Here is a 22,193-nt window from a genome sequence, read left to right as displayed (position 1 = left end):
CAGTTCCAAGAATCTCCCAACTCAATGGCGATCAAGGATGATTTGACTGAGTTGATCCACTCGTTCATTTTAGAGGTGTCCAACAAACAAACTTCCCTAAAAGTGGTGGCATAAGAGGACAGTTCAGGAGTGGCTGTAATTCTCCTTCAGAACAGCAGTGGCCTAAGTTTGACAGTCGCTGCTAGTGGTTTGCGAGCCATATCCAAAAAACAGGGGGAGGAGCAGGGTACTTGGGGGCAAAGACACAAGCCTTCTCAAGAACGTCTGTTCATTACCAGTGAGGTCATTTACATTCTCAATTCCCCAAAGTTCCGCCCTGTAAAGTGCTGTGCTAACTTCATGTCATAAATCTGGAGGGCTGCAGGTATAGGTCTGGTAGTAGATAAGTGGTGCTCCCTTAAGAGAACCCCAACCAGTTGGCTAAACTTCAGAAACGTGATATTGATTTGAGTTTTTCAAGACATTTTGGTTGATAGTTTAATCCCAAGTTATTCAAAGGTTTTGACTTCTTCTAGGTTTGAACCACCCAGAGAGGGGTAATCCCTATAAGATCTATGCAGGTTGATCGCCATAAACTTAGTTTATGATGTGTTTATTTCTAACCCTCTCTGGGAGCAAAAATCTTCAAAACGATTCAATAGCAGTTGGAGTCCCCTTGAAGTTTTGGACACTAACAAAGTGTCATCAGCAAACAAAAGTGTCACAGTTTTTTCTAAACCTAAGGCAGGAGCATTTGAAGTCAGGGAGGTGAGATACTGGACAACCTGGTTCAGGTATAGAGAGAAAAGGGTTGGAGCCAGTACACATCCCTGCCGTACACCCCTATGTACCGTTATCAGATCGGTGAACTCACCTTGCCTTCCCCAACGTACTCTTGAAAAGTTTGTTTCATGGAGACAATTATGACCAAAATCGCTGGGGGCATTCCCATATCACTGAGCACCTCCCAGAGGTTTGCCTCTGGGGACCAGGTCAAATGCAGATTTCAGGTCTATGAAAGCTTAGATAGTAGAGCGAGACAAAATACCTTTTGTATTGTGTCTATGAGGTTTATGGGCCTATAGTTACCAGGTGGGGACCTATCGCCTTTCTTATAGATAGGTATTACCTGAGGGCCCCACCATGACTCGGGAATCAGTGCTCCCCTAGCAATTGCGTTGAATAGCAATAAAATGTACTGGGCCCAATTATCTTTGTTATGCAGAAAAAGGTCGCCAGGGATGCCATCAGGGCCAGTGGCTTTGGAACGTACTATGGCCCATATTTAGATTTTTTGACACAAACCTGCGTTAGTGCAGGTTTGCGTCAAACAGTAGAGTGCCAGAAAGCACCATTCCAGGATGCCAGCCGGGCACCATATTTCAGGAATGGCGCAAGCTGACGCAAAGGTAGGGGAGGCGTGGGGAAACCTGGAGGTTGTGCAGCAAACAATGATGCTAGTCAGGTTAGAGTAAAAAAAAAAGACTCTAACCTGAGTAGCGTCATTGTTTTGACGCACAACCCCCATGGACATGACTCCTGTCTTAGTAGCGACAGGAGTCATGCCCCCCCAGCCCAATGACCATGGCCATTGGGCACAGTGCCATGCAAGGGGGCCCAAGTAAGCTCCCCTATGGTACTTAAAAAAATAAAAAATACTTACCTGGATTTACCTGGGATGGGCCATCCCATCCTTAGGTGTCCTCCATGTGTGTATTGTGGGTGGGGGAGTCCCTGGGGGCAGGGAAGGGCACCTGTGGGCTGTTTCTATGGTCTCTGACCATGGAAAAAGGCCCACAGATCTCCTAATGCCTGCCCATACCCAGGCGTTAAATAATGGCGCTAAGCAGGCTTAGCGCCATTATTTAAGGCCCTCCTTAATTGAGGCGCTAGGGCCTTTGAGTCATTTTTGCCTACCTTGCACCTCATTGATGCAAGGTAATTTTCAGCAGGCAAAAAATGACGTTAACTCCAATATTTTGGTGCTAGACATGTCTAGCGCCAAAATATAAATATGGAATTAGGTTTGCGCTGGATTTGAGGACAAAAATGACGCAAATCCCGCACAAACAGAGTATAAATATGCCCTGATGTTGTTAATGGTGTAACGTATATCACCCAGATTGAATAGACCGTCACTGTAGCAAGAGCCGAACTGTATAAGAGGGGAAGGAACAGGACTGGTCATAGGTTGGCTCTCTATGTTGTAAAGGGAGTTAAAATCATGAAACTAGTCAGAGGGCTGAATATTATTGCCAGAGAGGGCGGCTCCCCTGGGACTGCTGTTGCTTACCAGAGACCAGAAAGATTTGGAGTCCTTGCGTTCACAGGCATACTTAATACACCTCTATCTCTCCTCATCCCATACCCACCTGGCCTTGCTCTGTGTCAGCTTGTAGTTTTTCCGCAAGGTTTTGACGAGGGTAACATATTTCTGCTTAATTGCCCTAACTAAGTTTGCCCGGACCATCCTACATTCTTGATTAATCCACGGGGCTCCGTCACTGGGTGATGATCTATGGGAGAATTGGGGAGTTGGCATGGTAAATGACTGCTCCAATCTTTTTAAAAAACCAGCGTGAATGTCAAATAGGGAGGAACAACTCTCCGCCTCCTCATTCAGCTCTGCCATCAATGCCATGCAAGACATCAGATCTTGGCTAATGCTGCAGAGGATATCATCATGGAGGTCAACCGTACACCATCTTATGTGGCGTCTATTGTTCAAAGACTATACCTCCCTTGTTATTTGGTCAGGAGGGGACAAATATTGCGCCCTTTCCCATGGGGACTCTAGGCTGAGGCAAAGAGGGTTGTGGTCGCTGTCGGTTAGATTCCTATAATTATTTCTGGCCTGATTTCGAGTTTGGCAGATATCCACTGTATTACAATTTCCATTGGAAATAATGGAATCGTAATATGGCGGACGGGATATCTCTCATGTTTGTAATGGAGTAACCCCCTCCGCCAAACTCAAAATCAGGCCCTAAGAAATTTAGGACAAGGCCATAGATGGCTTTAAGGCAAATCCTAAGATCTTTGAAATGTAATCTTTATTTAATTGGTAGCCAATGTTGCTGGCCAACATATCTCAAAATCAATATCAAAGGCAAGTTCAGCAAACATCATGCAGTCATATTTTGGATAATCTGCATTTTATGTATTGCATATTTACAAAACGTTACAGTAATCCACAAACCCTTGATGGCCTGGATGACTACAAATCTATGTTCAGGTGGTAGTTACGCAATTACCTTTGCCATGTGTGCCACATGAAGGAAGCAGGAAGAGACTAGCTTTGCAGTTTGAACTAAACAATTCAATTAATTGTCAAATATGAACCCAAGATTACAGATAGCATTTACCGGTGTTAGACTGGTCCCTAAGCGTGTTGGTCATGGCTGCTTTGTTCAGACTGTTAAAAGGCCTCAAATTAGCAATAGCTGTCTTGCCAGAGTTCAACTTTAAGTTCTCTCTCATCCAGTTAGCTGCTGAGGCCATACAGTGGGCAAGCACATATTGTGTTAGATATAGATCATCATCCATTCAGATGATGATCTGTGCATTATATCTGACACTCATTATTATTATTAGGGCGACCAATGGAGGTATATATAGATGGATTCACTAAAACAAACAAAAGTTACAGGGACATTATAGTTAGGCTCTGATTTTACATGCTCAAAGCAATAGAAAACTATAACTTGTGCTGTAATGTAACTATGATTAATGCCCCTGCCATACACAGTTTCTCATGAATCATTTTTTTGCAGATGTTGCAGTGATAGTGTTGGAGGCTAGTTATTAGTAGAGGTAATTAATTACACACTGACCACTAGCAATAATGCCCCCAAGAGAATGTTAGGTCCAATTAAGGTCTCAAAACATCAGCTCCTGGTTCAACCCCTGATAACTTGGCAACGAGCAGACAGACTTAACTTAGGAGACAGGTATATAAAGCATTTAAATACGCCAATACAGTAAATAAGTAAGACACAATACACAATAAGAAACCCACACCAATTTATAAACATAGTAAATATTTTGGTCTTACACAAAAAATGACAACAATCCAATATAGGGAACTGGAGATATGAATTTTTGAAAAATAAATAAAACAATTTACTTTCTAGGGCTTAGAAATCAATACCACCAACCGAGAACATCTGGTCACACTTGACCAAGACAAAGTCAAAGTTTGAGACCTGCTCGTATACACTGATCTGGTGGCCTCGGTCAAAAGTTTATCTTTACACTTAGAAACATTTTCTGGGCTTTTCTCTCTCGACATTGTGCGGCCCTTCCCAGTAAGCCAATTTCGATGCAACATCGTCAGACTGCTTTTCCGGGAGGCCTGGTCAAATCATGGAAGTCTAGAGCTCTGTAGCTTTCAGCGGGACGAAACTTAAATTCAGGCTGGGCCATAGTTGAAGTTAGTCGGCTTGACTCACGCCGTCGGGTCAGGCCACTTATTGAGTCTTTTCCTAAAGTTGCTATAAACTTCTTCAAACTTCTGGAACTTCTTCCTGAAGTTCCTATTGAGGGTTAAAAGTGTCCAAAACACAAATCCAAGGGTCTAGGAGCTCTGAGATGGTCCTTGGATGTTGGGACCACAATTCCCACTAGGCACCTGGCTAAATTCTTAAACGTCCACTGGATACACTCCAGGCTGGGGACTTTTGTGATAGTTGGTGCAGGCAAGCTCTGTTAACCTGTTGCTTTCAGGGAGTCCACTCCTGAATCCTTTTTGAAGCAAGGCAACGTCCTTAGGGCTGTTGTTCCAGTGTGCAACAGAAGCAGTGCTTCAGGGTGCAGTCCTTTAGGTTGCATACCAGGGTTCCCGCAGGGCAGTCCTTCTTCTCTTGGTAGTTTTAGGCAGAAGATCTGAGTTGCAATGCAGCTCAGCCATATTTATTCATTCTTCTTAGTGGACAAGTAGGGTGGCACCCCTGTCCAATGAGATGCAGGGTGCCACCCAAAAGCATGACAGCTTCCTCCAAAGTGTGGCATTTTCTGGTCCCATGTAGCACTGTACTTTAAAATCCAAGATGGACGATTTTTCTCCATAGAAGCAAGACCTGGTTAAACCAACTTGCTGGTGTGGCTTATTTCCATTAACACCCCCACCCCCCCCCTCCAGACCATCTGCAAATTCCTTTCCTGGGTCTGCTATCTATCTATGGGGTACTGGGTGAGAGGACAGGCCTGCCTGGCATTCCTTTCTGTTCTGCTTCCTTTGAATCCTGTTTTGATTTACCCAGACCCCTTCTTGGCCTGACATCTGCAGCTTGAGTACCACCATCAGATAACCTCTGCTTAGTGCAGGGCACTCATCACTTCGTCAAAGCAGCCTGGCTAATCATGTTAAGTCTCACCAATCAGGAGTTTGGCTTACAGAAAAGAAAGTCCTATGACTTATTTTCTGTATCATTATGATAAATTCAACAGTGGCAAGTTGTTGGATTTATCATTACCAATCTTTTGAGTCATTTCATGATGCATTAAACTCTTTCCTAACAATACTTATTTGAAATATTCCCATGTTTTCCTATGGAGCTAATTATCTACAATGAGGAAACATGAAAAGGGTAATTTTCCCTCACCAGGGCATATAAAGCATCTTTTATAATGTCCCTGCTTATAGTTATATGGCACCCCACCAATGGGGAACCTAGGTGAGACCTTAGGGTTGACAGATGTGAAAATAAAGTAGATTATCACTTTGGAAGTACTTTTAATTCCAAAGTCGAATTTGCACATATTTTACTTTTTAAAGAAAGTCTGCAAGCCAAAGCTGACTTTAAGTCAGTTAAACAATCTTTATTCAGTAAAAAAAACAATAAAAGACAATACAACTTAAAAAAATATTAAAATATAAAAACATAAACAATTAAAATAGCCACCAGTACATTTCAAACATAGACAAACGATCATACAGCTATCACTTCCCCACAAACAAGTAAAGTGCAACATGGACTGAGTAGGGTAGGAATCACAGGGACAGGGACCAAGGGCAGACTCAGAATACACATTACTCAGATAAGCTACTAGAAAATGTGCGATGCCAAACCTGAATCTGATTAGATAGAACGTTTGATGAAGTTCCAGGGGATATAACAGGTAAGGCTCAATAGCTTCTGTAGTAACCAGTGGAAAATACTCCTCCTCCTGCCCCTCATGATGGAAGTTATTCACGCTGCAAATAAATTCAGAAGGTCTTGCTTCAACTGACATCTAGGAACCAATACCAAATTTGATGGAAAATCAAAGCAATCTGGTCTACAGAGGGTTGCCATACGTTCCTTCACATATCTGAACCATGGGATCCTTTGGGCTTGCGCCAACAGTAGACAAACTTGCACTATCTTTTGATTCAAAGAAGTCTCATCTTTGGTCCAAACTGAGTTCCACAACATAACGGGACCAGCCCAAAACGATCTTCCAAGGGGCAGACACCTAGCTCTGTCTGACACAAAAACCCTGGAAGACTATTAGGGACTGACAGGAGCCTCCTCACACTTGTAACTTTGAGACATCCCTGTATCCCCACACACCAGTTCTAAAGGTAACTGTTGAGTGGCACCATGCCTCATAAATGGTGAGCAAAGAGTCCAGTGGCCTTGATCCTAACTTCTTAGAAACCTTAAAAAGAGCCTCCATGGTTTGTACAAATCGCAGGTACCAGATATTAATGAGATGAGACCAATTACTATTACTATCAAAAGGGAGACATAAGTAAGTAAATCTGCGGACCTCTAATAATTTTTCACATTCGGCGGAATATGATTTCTGGTCCATACAAGCATCATTCATAACCAACACATGGGACTTGGCTGAGTTCGTCTTCAAGCCAAGATCAATAAAAAAAACCATATTTATTCAAGAGCTTTTGAAGGCCTTTAAAAATGACAGAAGGCAACACAGCAGTGCACACTCCAATGCAAGAAATCTACTGGGCCTCTAACTTCCCTGTCCTATTATATACCAGTGACTTATAGGTAGTTTGACTCTCCCTTGCCCTATTACCTACTACAGACTTACAAGAGTCTGTCGTTGCAAATTGTAACTGTACCACCTTACCACATACCATTCATTCAGAACACTGCACCTGGGTCGGGGTCAGTTACCACCAATATCAGTCAGAAAACATGGGGGAGAGCATGCAAAAAGGTTGACTTTCTCACTGATAATATCAATAATGCCTTAGAAGATGTCATGAATAATGTGATAGATGGAGTAATTAGCTGTGCATGGTGGGAGCATGAGTTACAGTTACCATAGGGCACAATTTATAGCTACTTGAAATAACTCTAACTAAAACAGCTGAATTTTTATAGTTTTGTCTTGTAAATTCAGAACCTAACTATAATGTCCCTATAACCTTTTTTTTTTTTAGTGAATTTCAACTTTTTTTAATGCAGCGAGGGTGTTGGTCTCAGGCTTTGAGTAAAATGTCTACCCAACTTTAGTAGTTTCTACTGGCTAATGAGTAAATACTACCTCGCTAGGCAAATGTATAGTGCATACTCTACACTACAGCTACTTAAACGTTCCCGAGGTAATGTCTCCAGTGACCTTGTGTGTCTGTAATTTTGGCAATGTGATTGTTGCACGGGCATCTTCAGAAATCTGCATTAACATGAATCCTCATGAAGAGAAGAGGACATTACCACAAACATTTGAATCTCGATCAAACAAGGGTGCTTCCTCTTAGTTAAATGTAGTAAGTGCTTCTTTGTTTGTTGGAGATGTGCTCATATTCCTATTCATTTATAATGAAACTCTAAAATTGGTGGGGAACACTCTCCAGGGGCCTTTTAGTAAGCTGTATACCATCGTGAAAAAATGTGAGACGACGTTCCATTCTACTTTTTTGAGGACCGTGGGGGGAGCTTCAAGACCCCACAGTCCCTGCTGTCTCCCCGGCTCCAGCAGGAGATGGCCATTACTCCCACACGCAGGGAGAAGCTAAAAATGCTGCTCTCTGTGTGCAGGAGCAATCCTTTTTTCACTTGACAATGGGCAGGAAAACAGATGAAAAATCTTCTCCCAGCGAGAAGGAGCAGTTTCTTGCTCCCACCCACTGGGAGCAGACTTCCAATTTGCTCTTGCTTGGCAGGAGCTGTCAAAGCTCAGGCCGGCCCTGGGGAGGTGATGGTCTCAGGGACCGTATGTGGCCCTGAAGGGGGCGGCATGGCCCCCTCCAACATTTTTATTTATTTCAGGCCCTGGGAGGTGGTGGTCCCCAGGCCATTGGGGGTCCACATTGCCCCCCTCCACATATTTAAATTAGGCCCCAGGGAGGTGGTGGCTGCTGGGGCTCTAACGAACCACAGGAGGGGGGCCTACATAGCCCCTCTCCATAATAGAAATGAAGCCCAGGGAGATGGTGGCCCCTGGGCTCAAAAGAGCCTTACGAGAAGGGCTGTGTGTGCCCCTTCATTTATTTTTATCCCACATGCCCCTGGCACCTTGCCTAACCTGGGGCTAAACTGTAAAGAAGCATGGGAGAACATGCTTATTTTATATTTTTTTGCCAGATTTGCAGATCCTCTGCGTTTTGTGGGGAAAGATAAAAAAGATACTTTTTTGTCCTGGCTAGGTGCCTGGTTGGTCCTGGCACCACGGCAAGAGGGTTAGGCTTTTTCTAGCCTTCCCCTTTTTCTTTTTTTTAAAATCTTTTTTTGGGACTCGGGTCCGAGTCCCAAAACGCCAGCCAATACTTTCTGGTTAAAATGTTGGCAGCCAATCAGAACTCAGCATAGGATCTCTAGGATCTGTGGATCCTCTGTGTCCCTAGATATACAAATTTGGTTTTCCTTTAATTACTCTAAAAATACTGAATGGATTTAAACCAAATAACAAAAAGGGCTCTTTCTAGACCAAGAGCTACCTTTCTGACTTATTTGGTGTAATTCTATCCAGAGGTTCGGGCTATAGTCGTGTCTAAAAATCCCTATGGAAACTGCATGGGGAAAAAGCATTTTGGGACCCCACCTTTTCCTTGGCCCCGCTTGATGAATCACCCCGATATTTTCAACACAGAAGTTAACTGACTGTTGTACTAATTTTGAAAATGTTGTGAAGATTTGTCAAACGGTGCCAAAGTTATTGGCACAACAAAAAACGCATTTCCTATGGAAACTAGGTGCAAACTATAACTACCAACTGGGGACAGCCAGTAGGTAATATGAATATAAATATAAATAACATGGGCCTCTGGGACAACACTTACGAAGGTTCACAGTCTATTATAGCCTCTTTGGACAAAAAAGGAGGTAGAGAAACTGCTGTACAACAGTTAGAAAATATTTCGGATTGTCCTTTTATGCTCTAAAATCTGCCTGATATTTGTGTAGTTTATTGTTATGCGTGATAAATTTAGACAATTGAAGATGAACAATATTGTTTGCGACTTTCGACAGAAAACGTAGTAATAAAATAAATAGAAAATTGTTGTAGATTACTGGATCTGCAGACTGTTTCTTATTGGCTTAACAATTACTTCTTCCAGTTTGAAGGCACAATTTCATTTAGAAAGGAGGGTTTGATTATATCAGTGGGGTTTGGAGCTATAGTTCCCATAACCAGGTGAAAAATGAAAATTCTTAGCAGGGCAAGGATCTAAAAGAGATCCAGATTTCACTTTTATGTCTATGTTTTGCACTTTTTACTGAGACCAAGGCGAACTGTGGGAAACACTGAAAGATGTTGCTTACATCAGCTTTATAGGATTGCATATTCAGGTCTTCCCATATGCCATCAAAAATCAGAAAAGATGTATACATGAATTTCATGTTATCCAAGAAGTAAATGACTAGAGCATCACATACCTCTGTTGTGTCATCTATTTGAGCAGAGCAGCAATCTGTATTTACTAATTCATTAGTAATTTTAAAAACTTACCTCGATGTGTTGCTGGCTGCTTGTGTCCTATATAGCAGTAAAGCCGCTTTCGCTTCTTTGATTGCTTTTTATATTTCTGTAAGGCTTCAGCATATCTACTGTTATCTTCGCTGTGATAGTTTGTATGCTTTTCCCTTTGGAGTACCTTGCACTCTTCTATTGTGAATCTTAAGGAGTCTTTGTGTCAAGCTACTGTAGTATGTTTATAGGAGCCATTGAGTTTATGGCTTTTTCAATCCCCAGATTAGTGTTGATCACTACTTTAATATCTTCAGTTAATTTAAAATTAGTATTTTCCTCAGTGATCGTAGATAATGCTCGTTATATTGTGTTTTTGCGGATTTTTCGAACGGGTGGTATGTATTGAAAAGCATATCTTAGCTAGAATTAAGTAAAGATCTCTCCAACTTAATTGAATCATATTTTAAATATGTAAAAGATTAGAAATTGAAAGAAAAAGGTCAATGCAATGTCATGCATTGTTTGTAGGTTATTGTACCAGTTGTCTCGGCCCATAAATTTCGGGGAGTCAAGAGGTTCAATAGCTTCTATTAGATCTTATAAGTGGACTCGAATATTAAACTCACATGAGTCTCATACCTTTCTACCTCTTTCCCATAGACCCCTACAAGTCATAATTATTTGAAATCGACTTTAAAATTATAATGTCAGTATTTTGCAATGCAATGCTTAGTGCTAGCAATATGTACATTAAACTCCGGTGAAAACGTTTTGCTTGGTCCCATACCCCATAAAACAGAGATTAGAAGAATGCCAGCTGACATAGCAGAAGACAACTGAATAACTTTCGCCTTTCTCCAAAGAACCAAAATATCATCTCTATTTAAAGTCAAAGGGTTTCCCAATTGCTGACTCCCTAAATATGTGAACAAATTAAGATATGTGTTTAATTCGCCACCTTCAACTTTAACAGTTATTCTAACCAAATTCGCATCTACAGTCTCTATTGGGTGCTCAGCTGATTGTATATGCAAGCCATCCTGTATTTGATTGCAACTATTGCTAAGTACCGAAGAGACACTTGAACACCCACTTAAATTGACCCTTGAGTGCCCATGCCAAGGTAGAAGTACCAGGTTAGTTACTTCAATATCCAGAGTAGAAATGACAATTACACTGGATAATGTCAGGATTTTTCCTACTGCCACACCTCCATTCGTGGGGCTCTTTTCATAGGCCCCTACCCACGCTGTGGCTTCTCCAAGACCCTCATTTCTGTGCTCTTCTGTCAGACCCCGTTCCTGTCCCAGATGCCTAGTGACCTTTTTGAGGGCAGAAGTCACTGTCCCACTGTCTATGTGGTCCTACAAGTTTTTTTCCGGGATTGGAGCACTTGAATTCTCGTGAGATTTTAGATATAACTGGACCTTGGATGCTCACAGTACTTATATTGCACCCAGAGTCAAATGCTTTGCTGTGCCTTGAGCTCTGTCCCTGAGGAAACTTTCCTGTAACTATTAGATATCCATCAATATTCAGTGCTTGTTGATAGTCTTGTCTTAGTGCGCCCGTCTGGTACTTTTCGAAGGATGCTTCCAGTGAATATTGCAAGCTTTAAATGAAAAAGACAAATAAGTTTGGCAATTTATTTTGAGGACTCTGAAGTGAGGAAAAAAATAGAGCATAATGTAGTGTAAATCAGAACATTTATATTGCCGGATGGTTCTTGGAATAAGCAAGAGAAAAGTTAGTATCACATTGAATCATTTAGTGTTTCTTGAACAAATTTAGGGAAAAGGTAAAGAGTTTATTATGGTAAGCTTTTTGTTTTCAATTTTGAAACTTCCTACTACTGTCAGGTACAAGTCAACATTTCAGTAGTATGAATGTTCTTTTTCAAATCCAAAAGTGACAAGCCTACCTAGGGATTTCAAAGTGTAAAGACCTCTTTTCTAGAAAAACGAAAACAAAATCCTACTGAGACAGCACTCTATAATATCACACTTATACTGTAAGGTATAACCATACAGCATAGTACTTTCATATTTGTCCCAGAATTGATAATCAATGAATTGCCATTGATTACTTTGATGGGCGTGTGCGTTACTTCAGCATACCTGTCTCACAGCATACTTCATCCAGAATAAGTGTGTTTTGATCACGATGGACAGAGTGAGCTTTGATCACAGTCCGCCTCAGAGAGTTCAACATAAAAGAGAACATAGGCTACCACAAGGTGTGTGTGTGGGGGTGGCATTTTTCAGAGGAAGGCGGGATGGAAATCCCAGAGAAGGAAATGTTGAGACACTGGAGCAGGATCTATGGCTCTACTGCAAAAACGTTTGATGCATCATACAGGTGAGTGGTTGCACCATTTTGTAACTTGACAAATAAGATATCAGCATACATATCAAAAACCCTTAGCCTTCCTCTTTAGGCAGCCTCCCTTCACCCTCACCACAGTTTCCTTCCCCAAATTTGGCTATGGACTATTCAATTATTTTCCATTTCCTGTATGAACAATTTACTCTGTTTATTTCATTGTTGCTTCTACTTTTGGCAATCCACCATTTTACATTGCCAGCCACATGTTGAATTGGTCTTTTCACATTTAGATAACTTTTTATTAAATGTATCAAAAGATTATTACGTCCAGCATATTTATTTTCTCATTGTGTTAATATTAACATTTGATATTGACCCATCACTACTTCTTTTCTCCGCTTCCGCAGTCACATTTAACATCTTTGTGACTGTTTTAAGTTCAATCGATGACCACCACAGGATTTGCTTCAAAGGAAATAAAGGGTAAGATGAAGTTGAAAAGTCTATTGGCGTAGATATATAGTTGTAAGGGAACTAGCGGGGCGATTACGGGACAAGAGTGAATTACAGGGGGGGTGTGATAACTGTAGGGGAAAGGGCTTTCCAACAAAGGGCTAAGGCATGCACAAGTAAGTTTCTGAAGGCTGGGAAGGAAGGGAGGACTGAGGCTGAACACTGAAGTAGGCAGAATCAGGATGTGATCAGTAAACTGAAGGTCTGCAAAGGAAAACTATAAAATAACTCAAGTACTACAAAAGTGGGTACAAGGTAGATGGCAGACAAACCAGAGGTTGAATTGGGCAGGATCTGAAGGGCATGATGTGCCCATGCTTTTATAATTTGACAAAAACAGTTCCCCTATGTTTTCTTAAAAGACAACTGCCCCTGGACAGTCAATTCCTGAAGTTCATACGCCTCAGCTAAAGAGGATGTAAGGGAGTCTCCTGTGCTTTGAAGGGAAGGAGGGAAAAAACAGCTAAACAAGAAAAAAGCCTTTTTGTTGGGCTGTTTGCCGCCTGAAAGAAAGGTAAATGTGCACAATTGGTCACTATGTAAATGTAAAGGTTGCTTGGCAGCTGGTATTGGCTTTAATTGGTAGAACTCTCTTGAAGCTTCGTGACACAGAGATGTATTCTTTTTGAGCGGTATTTAAAGGGTTTCCAACTGACTTGTGGAGTCCATGCTTTCAATAGACAGGTATAACATGTTTACACTAGTTTTGGTCTACTAATAAAATTTATATTTTAGAAGAACTGTTTTTCAATCTGGTACCTAAATTATTTTTGCACATTTCATGGCAGCCTATCGTATACTGTCTGTAATGCAAGCTTAAAATAATGATTTATATATTCACAGTGCTTTCTGTCACAGCCTGGAACCTCATAACACTAAAACACGTCACTGTTCCTTCCTGCCCCAACCAGAATTCAATTCTGTGGCTTTCTGTTACATACACAAGCAGGTGCAGTGATCACATTAACCTAAATAGGTTTCATAACAAAAATAGTCCATCTCTCACAGATTAGTTTAACGTGCATTTACTTTTCTTTTAAGGTGTGCCTTCTTTTATATGCAGTTACTTGTGTGTTAAAGACCAATAAAATATTTACAAAATAGTTTATTGTCTTTAGCCACACCTGTGACCCTGCCCCCACGCTCACTGAGCCCACCTCCATTGTGATCAAGATCACAGTTCCCATACTTTTTTAATGCACTTCGACTGCTAGGACAAACTATCATGAAATATAGTTTGTATGCTTCTTGGATAGACAACTTTCTGTGAGGTGAAAGGATCTTACAAGAAAGCAAAGAGCAGATTAATCTCACGGAAATCAAGAGACACCCTGCTTCTCTTGTGGAAAAAGAGCACAAAGTGGTTCTCTGTGCCAGTGGCACCAGGTTTGCTAAACACACTGGCACCCTTGATAACAATGATCATCAAGATTATAATATAAACACAGGAAAGTATAACAGGGAACGCCAAAGCAGAAAGTGGGCTCAGGGAAATGCAGGACTGGAATCAAGGTCAGGAGCTAGACTAGAATACACAGAACAATGAATTTAGAAAACAAGACTAGGAAAACACTGCGCCCTAATTAGATTGGACAAAAATATGCAGTCAAACAGGAACACAGAACACAAGGCATGGAATCTGTACATGACATGACAGATCATGCGGGATACAGACAACACTAAGGGCAAGGCAATTCCAGAAACTAAGAAGCAGGATAAACATGAGACAGACAACAGTCACAAATTGCTAGTAAGAACACAAAAATGTAATCACATAACAACGGAAACAAAACATTAAAGAAAAAACCTGGAAATATAGCAGCATGACCACAACAAAGTGCAAAGAAACAACACCTACATATCTCTAACCTTTTACAATTGGATGGGTCAGAATCCTGACCATGATGCACCGTGATCATGCTAAACCAGATACATACATTGTAAAACTTATAGCCTTCAGAAATACTGACAAAAAATCCAGCGACTCCTTGAACCTTTCAGTAAAACATCAAACATAGCTGACTGATGACCCCCACCAATCTAGTAAAGCGCTGTAATGATGATATCTGCCTTTATGGCCTCTACCTACAAATAGAAATGATTCAAGAAAGTCTGAAATTAGAGCAATGATGATGAATGCATGATGTAAAAAATCCCCACAAGTCTTTGAAAGGCACTAGAGTAAATCCCTCATGTCGGCACAATAATTTAAACTGAGAGTTGCCAGGAAAGTGTACAAGCAAAACATATGAGGGCATATTTATGGGGATTTGGCACAGGTCAGCGCAACAAGCCACCTTGCTGCACTACCCTGCGTCAAAGTAAAAGGGCAGGAATGTGCTGTATCTATCACATAAGGCCATTCCTGTCTTTACCCTTGCACCATGCAAGGGACACCTTCCTGCACAAAAACAAACATGGGATGCATTTTCCTCTATGTAAGAAAGAGGAAAAAACGAGGAGAAATAAATATATTTTTCCTTGTTGCATCTACCCTGGGGAGGTGTAAGGTTTGGTGCATCATCAGGTTTACCAGTTCTCGTAAATCTAAAGATGCGTCAAAATTCCTGGGTGTTGGATTGGAACAACCACTTCAACACCCATGGAACGCCTCCCTAGCACAGAATAAGGCAACAAAGCAACGCAGTGATTTGAGGAGCCTTGCCTTATTCCAAATCAAGGAGGCCATTCAAAACCACGCAAAGTGACTTTGTGTGGCCTCATAGACATGATGTGGTGGTTTGCCCCGCTGTTGAGTCACAAAAAGTGACGCAAAGGTGGTGCAAGGGGCTCATGATTACTCCCCATAATTTACAAACTTCTTCCTCCTACAACTAACAATTCAGGCACCAAAACAATAAGGAGAACTCCTTCAGATCATACAAAAAAATCCACAAAGACCACCTGCCTATCCTAACTGTAGCCAAATGTAATTAATGATTTAGACATGCACTTCTCCAGTAAAATCATGAGATTCAGGCAGGACATAGCCAAACTCATACTCCTGTCAGCTACAGATAGTTGTAGTTTCACAAAGACCACTACCTCAGTAACCCCAAATGTCTTAAACCCTTTTATGTTCACTGCATTAATGAAATTCATTGCTAACTCTAAACTTTATATATTTTCATCAGACCCCGTTCCAACATCTATAAACGAAGGAACACTACTATGTCCTATTCCTTCTATGTTTTCAAATCTGTCTGGCTTCTTATAGAATTCTTTAATGTGTGGTGTCTTCCTTTGTCTCTCAATAAGTACAGGCCAGTCACATGACTCCCTTTCCTAGTCAAGATGCTGAAATGTTGGGTTGCCAGCCACTAGAAGAGTTCACTAGTAAAAATCCTCTCCTTAGGAATTTGCTGTGTAGGTTTCATTCTGGAAGGAGCACCGATACACACATCCTTAAAATGATAGATCACCCTCTTTGTTTATTCAAAGAAGCAAACCGCCGCCTCCGAGTTCTCATCTTCCTTTCAGTGGCCTTTGACACCATTGTACTTGAAATCCTCCTAAACAACCCCAGTGACAGATTTGGTATTAAATGAACAGTGCTGATTTAGTTCAGGTTCTAACTATCAGGTAGCTCACAACACATCAAAGTTATCAATTGTTTCTACATCCTATTTAAAATCCCATTCAAAGCCTTTCAAAGCTCCATTCCTGCCCCCTGATTTTCTCTCTTTAGGTGGAACCACTAGGTTATGTCTTAACAACGGAGAAAGTCTTCTTTTTCCAATACATTGATGACGCAGAGCTACATATGAAGACTGTATGCTGGAGCAGCCTGAAGGTCTTAACCTGTTCCCTGTAGGAAATACCAAATTGCATGACATAAAGCTGAAATATATGAAGACAGAATTCTGTTCACAGTCTCAAAAAAACACTGCCAGAGCTACCCAGAGGCTGGACAAACCAAAATGAAAGCAATTTACATTTACCCAATACAATAACCTTGCCTAAATCTCTTAGCTTCACACTTGCCTGAGACAACAGAGAAGTCAGCTCCATGGTTGTCCAAGTACTTTTTAGGTCTTGCCTAACAGGTAGCATATGCTGTCTGGTTGGGGAAGACCTATTGTGAATGTGCAGCCTTCTTAGAGCCCACCCATTGCTTACCATTGGTTGGCTTGTTTGTCACTTTCATTTGCTTGGTTCTTACTCAATGGCATACCTTCCTCTTCTTGTGTTTGTCCCTCCGTTTGGCATAGAATTGTTTTGATTAGCTGACCTGTTTTGATTAGCTGACTTCTAGACTTCCACAGCTCACTTTTAGGGAATTGTCTTTTTTCTTTCTGGTAAAGCACTACAAGAGAATGCATAAGTTTCTCAGCTCTTTTTCTTGTGTGACGCTCACCTCCACCTCTGACCTCCCTGTTTCATGTGGCTGCTTTTCCCTTTCCCGCAGCTTTATTTACAATGTATCCCTCTCGCTCTTGCCATCCACTCCTTTGTTGCCCCCCAGCCCCTACTATGTTGTTTTTTAAATGTTTAAATTTTTCGAGAGGGCTTGGCAGCATATTGCTGCTGACCACCCTGACTCAAAAAAAGCACTTTCAACGTACTTCAATTTCATTTTGTTATGCTGTTGTTAGAGCTGCTGTGCTGCTTAGGCAATAAAGGACCAACAGGGATCCTTTCTGATTTCTGTCCTTTTCCATCAGATGGTAACATCCTGCCCGTAGATACGCTGTGGAATTTGGGAGTTCTGTCTGACAGCAAGCTCAGTCTATAGAATCATGTGAACAGAACTGCAGGCACTTGTTTCTGTCTTTTGAGTGCCCTACAGAAGATTCTTTCTCTGTTTCCTTCCTCAGTCAGGGCCCCAGTGATACGCAGTGTCATCCTTAGCCAGCTGGACTACTGCAACTCTTTGGGGCATATTTATACTCCGTTTGCGCTGAATTAGCGTCGTTTTTTTCGACGCAAATTCGGCGCAAAACTAACGCCATATTTATACTTTGGCGTTAGATGCGTCTAGCGCCAAAGTATGAGTAAAGAGCGTCATTTTTTTGCGTGAACGCCTTCCTTGCGTTAATGAGATGCAAGGAAGGCGTTCCCGTCTAAAAAAATGACGGCGACGGAAATGCGTCGTATTTATACTCCCGGGCAAAAATCACGCCCGGGAGGTGGCGGGTCAAAAAACCCCGCATTTGCGCCACTATTTAACGCCTGGGTCAGGGTAGGCGTTAAGGGGCCTGTGGGCTCAAAATGAGCCCACAGGTGCCCTCCCCTGCCCCCAGGGACCCCCCCTGCCACCCCTGCCCACCCCAGGAGGACACACAAGGATGGAGGGACCCACCCCAGGGACATTCAGGTAAGTTCAGGTAAGTATAATTTTTTATATTTTTTAATTTTTTTTGTGTGGCATAGGGGGGCCTTATTTGTGCCCCCCTACATGCCACTATGCCCAATGACAATGCCCAGGGGACATAAGTCCCCTGGGCATGGCCATTGGGCAAGGGGGCATGACTCCTGTCTTTACTAAGACAGGAGTCATTTAAATGGCGTCTGGGCGTCGAAAATAATGGCGCAAATCGGGTTGAGGCGATTTTTTTGCCTCAACCTGACTTGCCCCATTTTAAGACGCCCTAACGCCATTTTCCCCCTACGCCGGCGCTGCCTGGTCTACGTGGTTTTTTTCCACGCACACCAGGCAGCGCCGGTCTGCTTGCGCCGGCTAACGCCATTCCATAAATACGGCGCCCGCATGGCGCTTCAGAATGGCGTTAGACGGCGCTAAATTTTTTGACGCTAAACTGCGTTAGCGCAGTTTAGCGTCAAAAAGTATAAATATGGGCCTTTGTTGTTAGGTGCCCCAGATTACCTGGTACTTTGGTTGTCCAGAATTTGAGTCTTGGCGGCGAAACTTGCAGTGAATAGACCAAAAAGGGCCTCTGCTTCCACTGCCCTGAAGGAGTTACGCTGGCTACCGATCAAACAAATGATCCACTTCAAGTCTCTTTGCATTTTGTTTCAAGCATTGCAGGTTCTTGGCCTGGCCTCATTATGTAGCAGTATTATGAGATATACCCCAAATAGGGTATCGGCCCACCTGGCCCAGGTAGCGAGATTCAAGAGGGCAAGAAAAGGTGGCCAGACCTTTATAGTAAGGGGGGCTACGCTCTGGAATCAATTCCCAGCTTCACATAGATTGATTACTAATCTTCTCTCTTTTAGGAAAGCCCATAAGACCTGGCTTTTTCCTAAGTAGAAGATTTGCCATATGTGTGTGTGTAGCCCCAACTGAACTGTCTTTTGTTTATGGCTAGCCCTAGGATACCCATCTGGTGACAGATCGCTTAATAAATGCTATAAATAAAAGTAAATATGTACTGATCCATCTTGGATAGGTAAGCACCAGAAAAGGTGCCTGCATCATTTCATAGGCATAAGTTATCTCATGTGTTCACCTACAAAATGACATGACCATCAGTAGCAACCTCGTCATCAAGCCTTTTTTTTTGTCTTCTGGTAATACTGCACATCATCTTTTGCCAAGGTGTACACCATTGCCAAAAGCCATTCACAAAGCCAGTAGTTCCCAAAGGAGAGATCAACTGGCTTTTCCAATGCTTGCTTTTAGAGAAGGAACCAGGCCTAGTTTTACGATATACTGGAAGTGGGGCTGCTTGTGAATCCTAAAAGGCAAAATATTATGGTAATTGAATATTTCCATGGGCACTCCTTCTGCCTTACACTTACTCTTGCATATAGTCTGTTTCATTACCCAGTGTTGAATTGGTGGTTGAGGATGCTTGACATCGGTTTGATTCATTGGCAATCATTTTCTACAATGTGTAGTGTTTCAATGCTATGCTGATGTTTTTGGCCTGTCTGTGCTCAGCTTATTCGACTGGGTTAGTCCTTTGTTGACTGAAAAGCAATGACCAACAACAAGTGTTTCCACCCTAAAAAGTGCAGTCTGTAACTATGCTTTGTATCTGTGGTTGAAGGTTTGAATACTGAGTGCTTGTTTCATCTTGTTTCTTAGGTGACCTCCATATATTCTCAGTGGTATTCCACCCTTTTTTTGCCTGCCACAAATTCTGTTTGTAGATTGGGCGAGAACTGCTTAATCATTGGACATGACCAGGACAGTCAAAGCCACAATCTGTAAGGGGTTAGGCTCGCTTGCCCTGTCAGGCTTTGTGCAGATGCATTTTTTAAAAATAAAAAACCTCTAAATATCTGGAAAAAATAAATCCACACTGCTTTACTGTTGTAAACCTATAAGGCAGAGTCTCACTAGCTCACTGTGTAATATCTAGTGGTTTTCTAGAAGACAGTACAGTCTAATAGTGGGAGCAGAAGTGCAGACACTATGCTGAGTCTCAGCAGTCAATCCATAAACAACAAAGCTTGGAATGCTGTTATGGGATGAGTTCAGGGAATCATGTGGTAACCTCATATTTTAATTTGTTGTTCAGATCATTATGGGAGTAATCACTCCAATGCAGATGGACTCTCCAGATATTTCCATTTAGACAATGAAGACTCAACTGGGCAAGGTTAGTATTATTGTCGTTCATTTGTGGGGGGGGGGGTTGTGTAGGAAAGTACCCTCTTTTTTGGCATGGTAACCCCCACTTTTTGCCTTCTATCAGTATGCTTTGGCTGTTTTCACTGGGATTGTGTTAACCAGGACCCCAGTGATTGTGTTCTCTCCCTCTAAATTTGATTACCTAGGATTTTGCAGACTCCACAATTGGCATACTGGTGCCCCCATTATAAGTCCCTAGTGTATGGTACTTAGGTACCCATGGCATTGGGGCACCAGGGGTTCCCCATGGGCTGCTGCATGTATTGTGCCACCCAAGGGAACACATGCAAAATTTGTCTGCAGGCCTGTCATTGCAGCCTACGTGAAAAGGTGGATGCACCCTTTCACCACAGGTCACTGCACCAGGTCACCGAAAGTCACCCCTATGGTAGGCCCTCCTAGCCCAGAGGGCAGGGTGTAAGCTCCTGTGTGTGGAGGCACCCCTGCATGAGCAGAGGTGCCCCTATGAGCTTCATTTCCATTGCACTGCACTTCGTAAGTGCGGGGAAGCCATTTTACCCGTGTACTGGTCACATACCTTGGCATGTTTGGTATCACACATATCTGAATCATACCCCAATACTGTTCCCAGTATTGGTTGTATGATTCCATGAACTTTGGAGGGCTCCTTAAAGGTCCCCAAGTATTGCTTCTACCAGACTTCTGGGGTTTTGAGCAGCTCAGACAGGGGAAGGCAGAACAAAGGATTTCCTGTGGGGGAGGAAGGCAACATCTTCTTCCTTAGAAATAGGTGTTACAAGGCTTGGGAGGGGTAGCTTCCCCAAGCCACCGGTTTGCTTTGAAGGGCACATTTGGTGCCCTCCTTGCATAAACCAGTTTGCACCAGGCCATTGACCCCCAGTCCCTGCTCTGGCATGAAACTGGACAAAGGAAAGGGGAGTGACCACTCCCCTGTCCATCACCACCCCAAGAGTGGTGCCCAGAACTCCTCCAGGTGGCCACTTGATTCTGCCATCTTAAAACCATGATGGGCAGAGGTCCCAGGGAGCATCCGAGTGGCCAGATCAGACAGGTGATGTCATAGCCCCCCTCCTGAGAGATGGTCACCTTACTAGGTGTCCAAGCCCCCTTTCAGGGCTATTTAGGGACTCCCTTGAAAGTGGGTCTCCAGATTCAACATGCAAGATTCCACCAGGAGTCCTCTGCATCGCTTACTTCATCTTCTGGCCACTGGAACTGCAACTTGAATCTTCAGGAACCAACAATCTGCAACTTTAACGATGACTCCCCTTTGCAACATTGTTTCTTTGGCTCCCTCCAAAAAATTGCAACATTTCCCTGGCTGTGCACCCTTTGAGGTTTGCGAAACTTCAGCCTGCACGAAGAAGCAATAAGGAAATACCCTGTGTATTTACTAGTTGTTGCAACAAGGAGAAAAACACTGGGGACTGCACCTCAGCCCTGCATGTCTTGCCTCTACGGTTTTTCTCAAAATCCTGTTTACAGATAGCCTCTTATATACAAATCAGTACAATACTTTATTACACATGATTAACAATTGATAACTTGCAAGTTCACAGATTAACATGGAAAATACTCAAAACCATGTGACCCCCATAACTCCGAATTCCTAGGTAAAGACATTACTCGCTCTTTTTTATACATAGAGTTTTATGACCGAGCATTCTTTGACCAATTAAATTGTACGTGCTCGATTGTGAATGTTATTTATTTGAAGTGTGTGCTGACAGCATTGTAGGTCTGAGACTCCTGAGCATTTGTAATTTGGTTTCTTCCGTGCACCCATTGTAAGTTGTGCACCTGTATGCTTTGGGCTAATTCAATTATGCCTCCAGTATCAAATCAGTCCGTAATTTGTTTGTAGGCATGGAGAGTGTGCCGGGGACTCATGTGCTAATGCCGTAAATACCTGCAGGTTGGTCAGACATGAGTTGGCCTTTAACAGATGACGCTTTCGTGTTTCTTACTCCGCTACATCCTTGAA

The sequence above is a fragment of the Pleurodeles waltl genome, chromosome 5, assembly GCF_031143425.1.
Source record: "Pleurodeles waltl isolate 20211129_DDA chromosome 5, aPleWal1.hap1.20221129, whole genome shotgun sequence".
Taxonomy (NCBI): domain Eukaryota; kingdom Metazoa; phylum Chordata; class Amphibia; order Caudata; family Salamandridae; genus Pleurodeles; species Pleurodeles waltl.
Note: the sequence above shows the minus strand (reverse complement) of the source record.